We start from the raw sequence: 12,234 nt of genomic DNA, 5'->3' as shown, positions 1-12,234 counted from the left end.
GCTTCCGTCAGGCCCCAGATTGCTGGGTGGAACGTGTGGCACCGTGCTGCTCTCTGGGCACACGGTGGAGGGGAGGGTGCCCGGTGCCGACGGCTGCTGCGTTGGGTTTCGTCTCTTGTCGGTGTTGGCGCTTTTGTCTGTCATCCAACCCAGCCCTCCCTTCTGTCCTGCAGGTCACCCCGTGGGCCAGACGGCAACATACTTTCCGAGGACCAGCCTGCGTGACCTGCCCCGGGTGTGGCCCGTCGTCACCCAGCTTGGCACCTGCACCTGGTCCCCCTTGGTGCCCTGTGCAATCTCGCCCCCCACCCCTAGCTGTTCGGCTCGGTATAAGGAAAGCATAGTCCTCTGTTTTTTCCTGGAGTCACTGCAGAAGAAGATCAGATCGCTCTCCGGGGCTTCCCCGTGCACTGGCGGCCGTGACTGGGCTCACGGCCGTGTACTTCTGGTCCCTTAGCAGAAGCACTTGATGGACCTCGCCTTTCCCGTCCTGCCCTGGGTATGGAGGTGTCTGTTGTAGAGGGAAAGAGGGTCCTCTGACGGAGGGCAGACGTGTCGGTTCTGCACACGGGCCTTCAACAAACACCACGTTCCGGGCTCCCTGGAGGACAAGCCTCCCCTGTCACTGTCTGCAGGGATTGGAGCCCTGACTTTCCACAGCCGATGATCGGTTATTGAAGAAACACCCGAAACCAGGGCCTGTGGTCTCTTCAGTCAAGGGTCCTGAGACCTGTGTCCCACTCGGTCTAATGTGAGACTTAGTGTGATACGGTGAAAAAGGCCTCAAAGATCTTTTGCCCTTCAGCAAACTAACATATTTTGTAAGGCAGTGAACCGTGAAAGAGTGTTTTGTATTTTATTTTATCTATGCCGAGAAGCTAGTTGACTCGGGGAAGGACATAGGTTAGTGGTAAATAGAATGCTTGCTTAGCATCCCGAATTCTGTGTGCTCATTCCCGGTACCTCCAATTAAAAACAGAAGAAAAGAAAAAACACAAACAAGAGCAAACTTCAAATGTTAGAAATACATAGTGCGCAAACACAAGTTCCATATCCATTCTTTTTAAGTGTTTTCCTCTTACTACCTGGTTTGAAATATATCCCAACCGTGACTTAAGCATTTTTTTCAGAAAATGCTCTAACTCTTTGAAAGTCTTTTCTGCCACTTTTGTTTTGACACATCCACGAACGGAGATAGACGCACATGATGGTTTTAATATACATTCGTGTATATTTTCATTAATGTACCTGTAACTACATTTTACAGATGGTGTGACAGTGCGCCACTTTACAGAAGAGAGAGGAAGAGAATCTTCCTGTGATGAGGTACAGTCTATTCTTGTTAATGCCCTTGTGTTACTATATAAGTACCAGGGGATTCTGAGTCATAAACCGGGGGTTGGTTTGAGTGTGCATTTTCACGTTTGCTTCTGCTGATGAGAAATTTTGACTTATGCTTTTAACTTACAGTTTAGGATGTGATTCTGTGCTTAATGCCGTAAGACTGGATAATGCACTTGTGTTCATTTTCCAGACTCACGTTTTGAAACCAGTGTCTGTGTGAGCATTCTTTATTTCAGGGTCGTTCCCTTACAGTTTATTAGAGGATATTGAAAAGAAATTCATCCCTGGGAAAGTTAGGTGTATCTTGGGGTTGGTTTTTGTTTTAGCCGTGCTCACTTGAAATTAATGAAGTGATGTTTCATTTTCAAGGCAGCATGATTTGTCTTCCCCTTCCACCGCCAGTAACAGTGGTCTAGTTTCCTTAATGCCTTACGCTTTTCCCACCTGCTACTTTTACTCAGGCTGCCCTTCCCCAAAGCCCCTCCACATCCCCCCTCTGCGCTAGATGTCTCTTTTATGAAACAGTGCGGTCTTCCCAGCATTCCCTGAGCTATCCACGTGCAGCGGACACTCCTTTCCTTTGTGGCGTTACTTTACCAGTTCACCTCAGTTGAAGAGCTGTTGAAACATTTCTGTGCTGATTTGTTCTCATGGATCCTGTGCCTCTGGATGAACAGAGAAAGAATCTGCCTTTTATTTGTAACGCCAGCTTCTCCCAGGATAGGGCTTATGTTCTGATAGCTTCGTTAAATAACTCTTGTCTACCTGACTGACTTAGCGTATGCACATGATCTGAATCTCGGTTCCTGATTTATCTTTTTTGTGTTCCTAGGAAGGGGCGACTAAGCCCGAAATTACAAAACCAGATTCTGCTACTTGGACTGTACAATTGGCTCCGCAGGTCCTGACGGATCATAAAACACTGACCTTTGTTTGTGGAGCACACCGAGCTTATTATACACTGGGTATGTTAGTGAACGTGGCTGGCATTTCTTGTTCTCTGTGCCTAGAAACTAGTGTGCTCTGGGGGGAAGGGTATATGTAGCTCAGCAGTGGAGAGAATGCGGGCTTAGCATGCAGGAGTTCCTGGGGTCAGTATCCAGTTCCTCCAAGAAACGAGTATGATAGGGGGAAGGAAGGAAGGAAGGAAGGCACAAAGCTTTTGTTTCGCTTCAGAAGTGTCTTCGCAGCAAAGCCTAATCCTCCATCCTTTTCTTTGGTTTTTAGCCGACGCGGGACTTGGCGCGGCTCCAGAGTGGCCCGGCAGCACCCGCGCACCAGCGGCGGCCCCGGAGGCCCATGTAAGTGGGGTGGTCATTCTCTGTTGGACCTCGTCCTGGGAAAGGTGATCTTCCCGTTCTCACGGCAGACGTTCCTGGCCTCGTCTGCAGACTGTGTGTCCTGTGACGGGTCTGGCATGGCGTGTCGCTGCCTTTTTCAGACTCAAAACTCTTGCCCAGGAGCCAGTGGGCTGCTTCTCCCGGGAGCCCGTCGCCTTGGCTGGTGCCTGCAGGAGCCATGAGGGAGTGCTTAGGAGCCGGGGCCCGCAGACTTTGACTGTGGTTTTCTCGAAACAGCGTGAGTAGGGTGAGCCCTCGCTCCACACTGACTTCTCCTGGCTCGGCTGACTCCTTCCTGACCTCCTGCACCTGGGGTTGCTCCTGGGTCACTGAGACGGATTTCTGTGTCATCGTTCTTTTGACAGGTTTACCTGCTCAGGCCAGGTGATTCTCCTGTTTAGAATGTCCATTCAGATCCTGGTAACTGGAAAAGGGGCAAAGCCCTCCCTCCAGCTTTGTACGGTGTGCTTTGTGCAATTTTGAGTCTTCCTGGGTGTGGTAAACGTCACAGCCCGTCACTGTCTTTTCTCGGGAATTAAGTGTGTCTTGGCCGCTGCCTCCAGTTGTAGTCTGGGCAGAAAAGCCTGGCTCTCGGAGATGGTGCGTTTGTAGTAGGGAATAGAGGCTGGAAGGGAAAGAGCCCGCCGTGAAAATGCCTCCTTCTCTGCGGGGGAATTCCAATGCCCACCAGAGTGCGTACGTTGTGTTTGTCCCCCACTCTGCTCTGGGTCGGGCCTGCCCTGGAAGCTGTCAGAGCTGCTCGTCGGTCTCATGGCACACAGTGGGGTTTTGCGCACGAGCTTGTATAGTACCTTTGGTGTCAGGTGTGGGGTTGAGACTCCCCACGTCACACTCCCGTAGCACGCAGGTAGGGTGCGTTCCGTAGCGAACGTAAAATCCAGACGTCCCTGAGGATAGGGATGATTGTAGCGGAGCCTGAGTCCATTCTGAGGACAGCCTTGTCCCCTCAGGAGCCCTTGGCCAGCTCCGCCACAGGACACCGGGATGCCCAGCTCCCCAGGGCTCTTTGCGCACAGGGGCAGCCCCTGCGGTGCGGAGGAGGGCCCTTTGTGAGGAGGCTGCAGAGAGGGCCTGGCAGGGTCCTGCAGGCAGAGCCCTGCAGGCAGAGCGGTGACCCTGGTGCGGCTCTGCTTGCTCGTGTTGAGAATGAGCTCTTCACGTCCGTCCTGTCTACGTGTTCCTGGTCAGCGACGGGCAAGCTTGCGTGGAGCTGGGGTAGTTGGCTGGGAGGGCCGTCCCGCACAGAGCGGCTGGCTGTTGGGAAGGCGCTAGTTTGCCCGTGTGCTGGAATCTCTGTGTGCAGCCCCTAGGGCAAGAGGACCCTTGGCTTCCTCCAATTGGAGACAGCGGCGGCGGTGACGTGCGGCATAAGGGTCGTATCCCCGTATCCCCCTGTGCGGCCCAGGCTGCAGGCAGTCCCCAGAGGGCTGGGCGGAGCGTGTGGCACCGTGCTGCTCTCTGGGCACCCGGTGAAGGGTAGGGTGCCCGGTGCCGACGGCTGCTGCGTTGGGTTCCGTCTCTTGTCGTTGTTGGCGCTTATGTCTGTCATCCAACCCAGCCCTCCCTTCTGTCCTGCAGGTAACCCCGTGGCCCGGAGGGCCCCAAACTTTCCAAGGACCTGCCTGCGTGGCCTGACCCGGGTGTGGCCCTTCGTACCCCAGCTTGGCACCTGCACATGGTCTCCCTTGGTGCCCTGTGCAACCTCGCCCCCAACGCCAGCTGCTCCGCTCGGTAAGAGGAAAGCATAGTCCTCTGTTTCTTCCTGGAGTCACTGCAGAAGAAGGGCAGATCGCTCTCCGGGGCTTCCCCGTGCACGGGCGGCCGTTACTGGGCTAACGGCCGTGTCCCTCTGGTCCCTTAGCAGACGCACTTGATGGACCGCGTCTTCCCAGTCCTGCCCTGGGGAGGGAGGTGTCTGTTGTAGAGGGAAAGAGGGTCGTTTGACGGAGGGCAGATCTGTCGGTTCTGCACATGGGCCTTCAACATACACCACATTCCGGGCTCCCTGTAGGACAAGCCCGCCCCTGTCACTGTCTGCGGCGAGTGGAGCCCTGATATTCCACAGCCGATGATCGGTTATGGAAGAAAAACCCGAACCAGGGGCCTGTGGTCTCTTTAGTCTAAGGTCCTGAGACCTGTCTCCCACTCGGTCTGTTGTGAGACTTAGTGTGATACGGGGAAGAAGGCCTCAAAGATCTTTGCGCTTCAGCAAACTAACATGTTTTGTAAGGCAGTGAACAGTGAAAGAGTGTTTTGTATTTTATTTTATCTATGCCGAGAAGCTAGTTGACTCGGGGAAGGACATAGGTTAGTGGTAAATAGAATGCTTGCTTAGCATCCCGAATTCTGTGTGCTCATTCCCGGTACCTCCAATTAAAAACAGAAGAAAAGAAAAAACTAAAACAAGAGCAAACTTCAAATGTTAGAAATACATAGTGCGCAAACCCAAGTTCCATATCCATTCTTTTCAAGTGTTTTCCTCTTACTACCTGGTTTGAAATATATCCCAACCGTGACTTAAGCATTTTTTTCAGAAAATGCTCTAACTCTTTGAAAGTCTTTTCTGCCACTTTTGTTTTGACACATCCACGAACGGAGATAGACCCACATGGTGGTTTTTATATACATTCGTGAATATTCTCATTAACGTACCTTTAACTACATTTTACAGATGGTGTGTCAGTGCGCCACTTTACAGAAGAGAGAGGAAGAGAATCTTCCTGGGATGAGGTACAGTCTCTTGTTTTTAATGTCCTTGTGTGTCTATATAAGTACCAGGGGTTTCTGAGTCATAAACCGGGGGTTGGTGTGAGTGTGCATTTTCACGTTTGCATCTGCTGATGAGAATTTTTGACTTATGCTTTTAACTTACAGTTTAGGATGTGATTCTGTGCTTAATGCCGTAGGACTGGATAATGCACTTGTGTCCATTTTCCAGACTCACGTTGTGAAAATAGTGTCTGTGTGGGCATTCTTTTTTTCAGGGTCTTTCCCTTACAGTTTATTAGAGGATATTGAAAAGAAATTCATCCCTGCGAAAGTTACATGTATCTTGTGGTTGGTTCTTCTTTTTGCCGTCCTCACTTGAAATTAATTAAGTGATGTTTCATTTTCAAGGCAGCATGTTTTGTCTTCCCCTTCCACCGCCAGTAACAGTGTTCTAGTTTCCTTAATGCCTTACGCTGTTTCCCACCTGCTCCTTTTACTCAGGCTGCCCTTCCCCAAAGACCCTCCACATCCACCCTCTGTACTGGATCTCTCTTTTATGAAACAGTGCGGTCTTCCCAGCATTCCCTGAGCTATCCACGTGCAGCGGACTCTCTTGTCCTTTGTGGCGTTACTGTACCCGTTCACCTCAGTTGTAGAGCTGTTGAAACATTTCGGTGCTCATTTGTTTTCATGGATCCTGAGCCTCTGGCAGAACAGAGAGGAGAATCTGCCTTTTACTTGTACCGCCAGCTTCTCCCAGGATAGGGCTTATGTTCTGATAGCTTCTGTAAATAACACTGGTCTACCTGACTGACTCAGCGTATGCACATGATCTGAATCTCGGTTCCTGATTTATCTTTTTTGTGTTCCTTGGAAGGGGCGACTAAGCCCGAAATTACAAAACCGGAGTATGCTACTTGGACTGTAGAATTGGCTCCGCAGGAGCTGACGGATCATAAAACACTGACCTCTGTTGGTGGAGCACACAGAGCTTATTACATACTGGGTAAGTTAGTGAACGTGGCTGGCATTTCTTGTTCTCTGTGCCTAGAAACTAGTGTGCTCTGGGGGGAAGGGTATATGTAGCTCAGCAGTGGAGAGATTGCGGGCTTAGCATGCAGGATTTCCTGGGGTCAGTATCCAGTTCCTCCAAGAAATGAGTGTGATACGGGGAAGGAAGGAGGGAAGGAAGGCTCAAAGCTTTTGTTTCTCTTCAGAAGTGTCTACGCAGGAAAGCCTAATCCTCCATACTTTTCTGTGGTTTTTAGCCGACGCGGGACCTGGCACGGCTCCGGAGTGGCCCGGCAGCGCCCGCCCACCTGTGGCGGCCCCGGAGGCCCAGGTAAGTGGGGTGGTCATTCTCTGTTGGACCTCGTCCTGGGAAAGGTGATCTTCCCTTTCTCCCGGCAGCCGTTCCTGGCCTCGTCTGCAGACTGTGTGTCCTGTGACGGGTCTGGCATGGCGTGTCGCTGCCTTTTCAGACTCAAAACTCTTGCCCAGGAGCCAGTGGGCTGCTTCTCCCGGGAGCACTTCGCCTTGGCTGGTGCCTGCAGGAGCCATGAGGGAGTGCTTAGGAGCCGGGGTCCGCAGACTTTGACTGTGATTTTCTCGAAACAGCGTGAGTAGGGTGAGCCCTCGCTCCACACTGACTTCTCCTGGCTCGGCTGACTCCTTCCTGACCTCCTGCACCTGGGGTTGCTCCTGGGTCACTGAGACGGATTTCTGTGTCATCGTACTTTTGAATGGTTTCCCGGCTCATGCCAGGTGATTCTCCTTTTTAGAATGTCCATTCAGACCCTGTTAACTGGTAAAGGGGCAAAGCACTACCTCCAGCTTTGTACGGTGTGCTTTGTGCAATTTTGAGTCTTCCTGGGTGTGGTAAAAGTCACAGCCCGTCACTGTCTTTTCTCGGGAGTTAAGTGTGTCTTGGCCGCTGCCTCCAGTTGTAGTCTGGGCAGAAAAGCCTGGCTCTCGGAGATGGTGCGTTTGTAGTAGGGAATAGAGGCTGGAAGGGAAAGAGCCCGCCGTGAAAATGCCTCCTTCCCTGCGGGGGTATTCCCATGCGCACCAGAGTGCGTACGTTGTGATTTTCCCCCACCCTGCGCGGGGTAGGGCCTGCCCTGGAAGATGTCAGACCTGTTCGTCGGTCTCATGGCACACCGTGGGGTTTTGCGCACGAGCTGGTACAGTCCCTTTGGTGTCAGGTGTGGGGTTGAGACTCCACACGTCACTCTCCCGTAGCACGCAAGTAGGGTGCGTTCCGTAGCGAACGTAAATTCCAGACGTCCCTGAGAATAGGGATGATTGTAGCGGAGCCTGAGTCCCTTCTGAGGACAGCCTTGTCCCCTCAGGAGCCCTTGGCCAGCTCCGCCGCAGGACTCCGGGATGCCCAGCTCCCCAGGGCTCTTTGCGCCCAGGGGCAGCCAATGCGGGGCGGAAGAGGGCCCTTTGTGAGGAGGGGGCAGAGAGGGCCTGGCAGTGTCCTGCAGGCAGAGCCCTGCAGGCAGAGCGGTGACCCTGGTGCGGCTGTGCTTGCTCGTGTGGAGAATGAGCTCTTCACTTCCGTCCCGTCTCCGTGTTCCTGGTCCTCTCCGGGCAAGCTTGCGTTGAGCTGGTGAAGTTGGCGGGGAGTGCCGTCCTGCCCAGAGCGGCTGGCTGTTGGGAAGGCGCTAGTTTGCCCGTGTGCTGGAATCTCTGTGTGCAGCCTCTCGGGCAAGAGTACCCTTGGCTTACTCCACTTGGAGACAGCGGCGGCGGCGTCGTTCGGCGTCAGGGTCGTATCCCCGTGTCCCCCTGTGCGGCCCAGGCTGCAGGCAGGCCCCAGAGGGCTGGGCAGAGCGTGTGGTTCCGTGCTGCTCTCTGGGCACCCGGTGGAGGGGAGGGTGCCCGGTTCCGACGGCTGCATCGTTGGGTTTCGTCTCTTGTCGTTGTTGGCGCTTTTGTCTGTCATCCAACCCAACCCTCCCTTCTGTCCTGAAGGTCACCCCGTGGGCTGGAGTGCCCCAACATTTCCGAGGACCAGCTTGCGTGGCCTGCCCCGGGTTTGGACCTTCGTCGCCCAGCTTGGCACCTGCACCTCGTCCCCCTTGGTGCCCTGTGCAATCTCGACCCCAACGCCAGCTGCTCCGCTCGGTAATAGGAAAGCATAGTCCTCTGTTTCTTCCTGGATTCACTGCAGAAGAAGGGTAGGATGCTCTCCGGTGCTTCCCCGTGAACGGGCGGCCGTGACTGGGCTCACGGCCGTGTCCCTCTGGTCCCTTAGCAGACGCACTTGATGGACCGCGTCTTCCCCGTCCTGCCCTGGGGAGGGAGGTGTCTGTTGTACAGGGAAAGAGGGTCCTCTGACGGAGGGCAGACGTGTCGGTTCTGCACACGGGCCTTCAACAAACACCACGTTCCGGGCTCCCTGTAGGACAAGCCCGCCCCTGTCACTGTATGCAGATATTGGAGCCCTGAACTTCCACAGCCGATGATCGGTTATGGAAGAAACACCCGAACCCGGGGCCTGTGGTCTCTTCAGTCAAGGGTCCTGAGACCTGTCTCCCACTCGGTCTGATGTGAGACTTAATGTGATACGGGGAAGAAGGCCTCAAAAATCTTTGCGCTTCAGCAATCTAACATGTTTTGTAAGGCAGTGAACCGTGAAAAAGTGTTTTGTGTTTTATTTTATCTATGCCGAGAAGCTAGTTGACTCGGGGAAGGACATAGGTTAGTGGTAAATAGAATGCTTGCTTAGCATGCCGAATTCCGTGTGCTCATTCCCGGTACCTCCATTTAAAAACAGAAGAAAAGAAAAAACACAAACAAGAGCAAACTTCAAATGTTAGAAATACATAGTGCGCAAACCCAACTTTCATATCCATTCTTTTTACGTGTTTTCCTATTAATACTTGGTTTGAAATATATCCCAACCATGACTTAAGCATTTTTTTCTGAAAATTCTCTAACTCTTTGAAAGTCTTTTCTGCCACTTTTGTTTTGACACATCCACGAACGGAGATAGACGCACATGGTGGTTTTAATATACATTCGTGAATATTCTCATTAACGTACTTTTAAATACATTTTACAGATGGTGTGTCAGTGCGCCACTTAACAGAAGAGAAAGGAAGAGAATCTTCCTGTGATGAGGTACAGTCTCTTGTTTTTAATGTCCTTGTGTGTCTATATAAGTACCAGGGGATTCTGAGACATAAACCGGGGGTTGGTTTGAGTGTGCATTTTCACGTTTGCTTCTGCTGATGAGAAATTTTAACTTATGCTTTTAACTTAGAGTTTAGGATGTGATTCTGTGCTTAATGCCGTAGGACTGGATAATGCACTTGTGTTCATTTTCCAGACTCACGTTGTGAAACCAGTGTCTGTGTGAGCATTCTTTATTTCAGGGTCGTTCCCTTACAGTTTATTAGAGGATATTGAAAAGAAATTCATCCCTGGGAAAGTTAGGTGTATCTTGGGGTTGGTTTTTGTTTTAGCCGTCCTCACTTGAAATTAATTATGTGATGTTTCATTTTCAAGGCAGCATGATTTGTCTTCCCATTCCACCGCCAGTAACAATGGTCTAGTTTCCTTAATGCCTTACGCTGTTTCCCACCTGCTCCTTTTACTCAGGCTGCCCTTCCCCAAAGACCCTCCACATCCACCCTCTGCGCTAGATCTCCCTTTTATGAAACAGTGCGGTCTTCCCAGCATTCCCTGAGCTATCCACGTGCAGCGGACGCTCCTGTCCTTTGTGGCGTTACTTTAACCGTTCACCTCAGTTGAAGAGCTGTTGAAACATTTCTGTGCTGATTTGTTTTCATGGATCCTGTGCCTCTGGATGAACAGAGAAAGAATCTGCCTTTTATTTGTAATGCCAGCTTCTCCCAGGTTAGGGCTTATGTTCTGATAGCTTCGGTAAATAACTCTTGTCTACCTGACTGACTAAGCGTATGCACATGATCTGAATCTCGGTTCCTGATTTATCTTTTTTGTGTTCCTAGGAAGTGGCGACTAAGCCCGAAATTACAAAACCGGAGTATGCTACTTGGACTGTAGAATTGGCTCCGCAGGAGCTGACGGATCATAAAACACTGACCTCTGTTGGTGGAGCACACCGAGCTTATTTTACACTGTGTATGTTAGTGAACGTGGCTGGCATTTCTTGTTCTCTGTGCCTAGAAACTAGTGTGCTCTGGGGGGAAGGGTATATGTAGCTCAGCAGTGGAGAGAATGCGGGCTTAGCATGCAGGAGTTCCTGGGGTCAGTATCCAGTTCCTCCAAGAAACGAGTATGATACGGGAAAAGAAGGAAGAAGGAAGGCGCAAAGCTTTTGTTTCGCTTCAGAAGTGTCTTCGCAGCAAAGCCTAATCCTCCATCCTTTTCTTTGGTTTTTAGCCGACGCGGGACTTGGCGCGGCTCCAGAGTGGCCCGGCAGCACCCGCGCACCAGCGGCGGCCCCGGAGGCCCATGTAAGTGGGGTGGTCATTCTCTGTTGGACCTCGTCCTGGGAAATGTGATCTTCCCGTTCTCCCGGCAGCCGTTCCTGGCCTCGTCTGCAGACTTTGTGTCCTGTGACGGGTCTGGCATGGCGTGTCGCTGCCTTTTTCAGACTCAAAACTCTTGCCCAGGAGCCAGTGGGCTGCTTCTCCCGGGAGCCCGTCGCCTTGGCTGGTGCCTGCTGGAGCCATGAGGGAGTGCTTAGGAGCCGGGGCCCGCAGAGTTTGACTGTGCTTTTCTCGAAACAGCGTGAGTAGGGTGAGCCCTCGCTCCACACTGACTTCTCCTGGCTCGGCTGAATCCTTCCTGACCTCCTGCACCTGGGGTTGCTCCTGGGTCACTGAGACGGATTTCTGTGTCATCGTTCTTTTGACAGGTTTACCTGCTCAGGCCAGGTGATTCTCCTGTTTAGAATGTCCATTCAGATCCTGGTAACTGGAAAAGGGGCAAAGCCCTCCCTCCAGCTTTGTACGGTGTGCTTTGTGCAATTTTGAGTCTTCCTGGGTGTGGTAAACGTCACAGCCCGTCACTGTCTTTTCTCGGGAGTTAAGTGTGTCTTGGCCGCTGCCTCCAGTTGTAGTCTGGGCAGAAAAGCCTGGCTCTCGGAGATGGTGCGTTTGTAGTAGGGAATAGAGGCTGGAAGGGAAAGAGCCCGCCGTGAAAATGCCTCCTTCTCTGCGGGGGAATTCCAATGCCCACCAGAGTGCATACGTTGTGTTTGTCCCCCACTCTGCTCTGGGTCGGGCCTGCCCTGGAAGCTGTCAGAGCTGCTCGTCGGTCTCATGGCACACAGTGGGGTTTTGCGCACGAGCTTGTATAGTAGCTTTGGTGTCAGGTGTGGGGTTGAGACTCCCCACGTCACACTCCCGTAGCACGCAGGTAGGGTGCGTTCCGTAGCGAACGTAAAATCCAGACGTCCCTGAGGATAGGGATGATTGTAGCGGAGCCTGAGTCCATTCTGAGGACAGCCTTGTCCCCTCAGGAGCCCTTGGCCAGCTCCGCCACAGGACACCGGGATGCCCAGCTCCCCAGGGATCTTTGCGCACAGGGGCAGCCCCTGCGGTGCGGAGGAGGGCCCTTTGTGAGGAGGCTGCAGAGAGGGCCTGGCAGGGTCCTGCAGGCAGAGCCCTGCAGGCAGAGCGGTGACCCTGGTGCGGCTCTGCTTGCTCGTGTTGAGAATGAGCTCTTCACGTCCGTCCTGTCTACGTGTTCCTGGTCAGCGCCGGGCAAGCTTGCGTGGAGCTGGGGTAGTTGGCTGGGAGGGCCGTCCCGCCCAGAGCGGCTGGCTGTTGGGAAGGCGCTAGTTTGCCCGTGTGCTGGAATCTCTGTGTGCAGCCCCTAG

At 52.7% G+C, this 12,234-nt stretch overlaps 3 long non-coding RNA genes across 3 annotated transcripts; all 3 read left to right on the top strand.

Moving 5' to 3' along the window:
* Positions 1-1,158: 1,158 nt before the first annotated feature.
* On the top strand, positions 1,159-2,649 carry LOC141576179 (uncharacterized). The gene is made up of 3 exons (XR_012504432.1): positions 1,159-1,326; positions 2,177-2,309; positions 2,572-2,649. It is a non-coding gene; the product is annotated as an uncharacterized LOC141576179 (long non-coding RNA).
* Positions 2,650-2,798: 149 nt separating this feature from the next.
* LOC141576181 (uncharacterized) lies at positions 2,799-6,407 on the top strand. Its single transcript, XR_012504434.1, has 4 exons — positions 2,799-2,922; positions 4,284-4,436; positions 5,377-5,435; positions 6,292-6,407. It is a non-coding gene; the product is annotated as an uncharacterized LOC141576181 (long non-coding RNA).
* Positions 6,408-10,394: 3,987 nt separating this feature from the next.
* LOC141576171 (uncharacterized) lies at positions 10,395-11,141 on the top strand. Its single transcript, XR_012504431.1, has 3 exons — positions 10,395-10,529; positions 10,791-10,864; positions 11,005-11,141. It is a non-coding gene; the product is annotated as an uncharacterized LOC141576171 (long non-coding RNA).
* The last annotated feature ends 1,093 nt before the right edge of the window (positions 11,142-12,234 follow it).

The sequence above is a fragment of the Camelus bactrianus genome, chromosome 36, assembly GCF_048773025.1.
Source record: "Camelus bactrianus isolate YW-2024 breed Bactrian camel chromosome 36, ASM4877302v1, whole genome shotgun sequence".
NCBI classification, from domain to species: domain Eukaryota; kingdom Metazoa; phylum Chordata; class Mammalia; order Artiodactyla; family Camelidae; genus Camelus; species Camelus bactrianus.
This window is presented reverse-complemented; position numbering and strand designations above follow the sequence as displayed.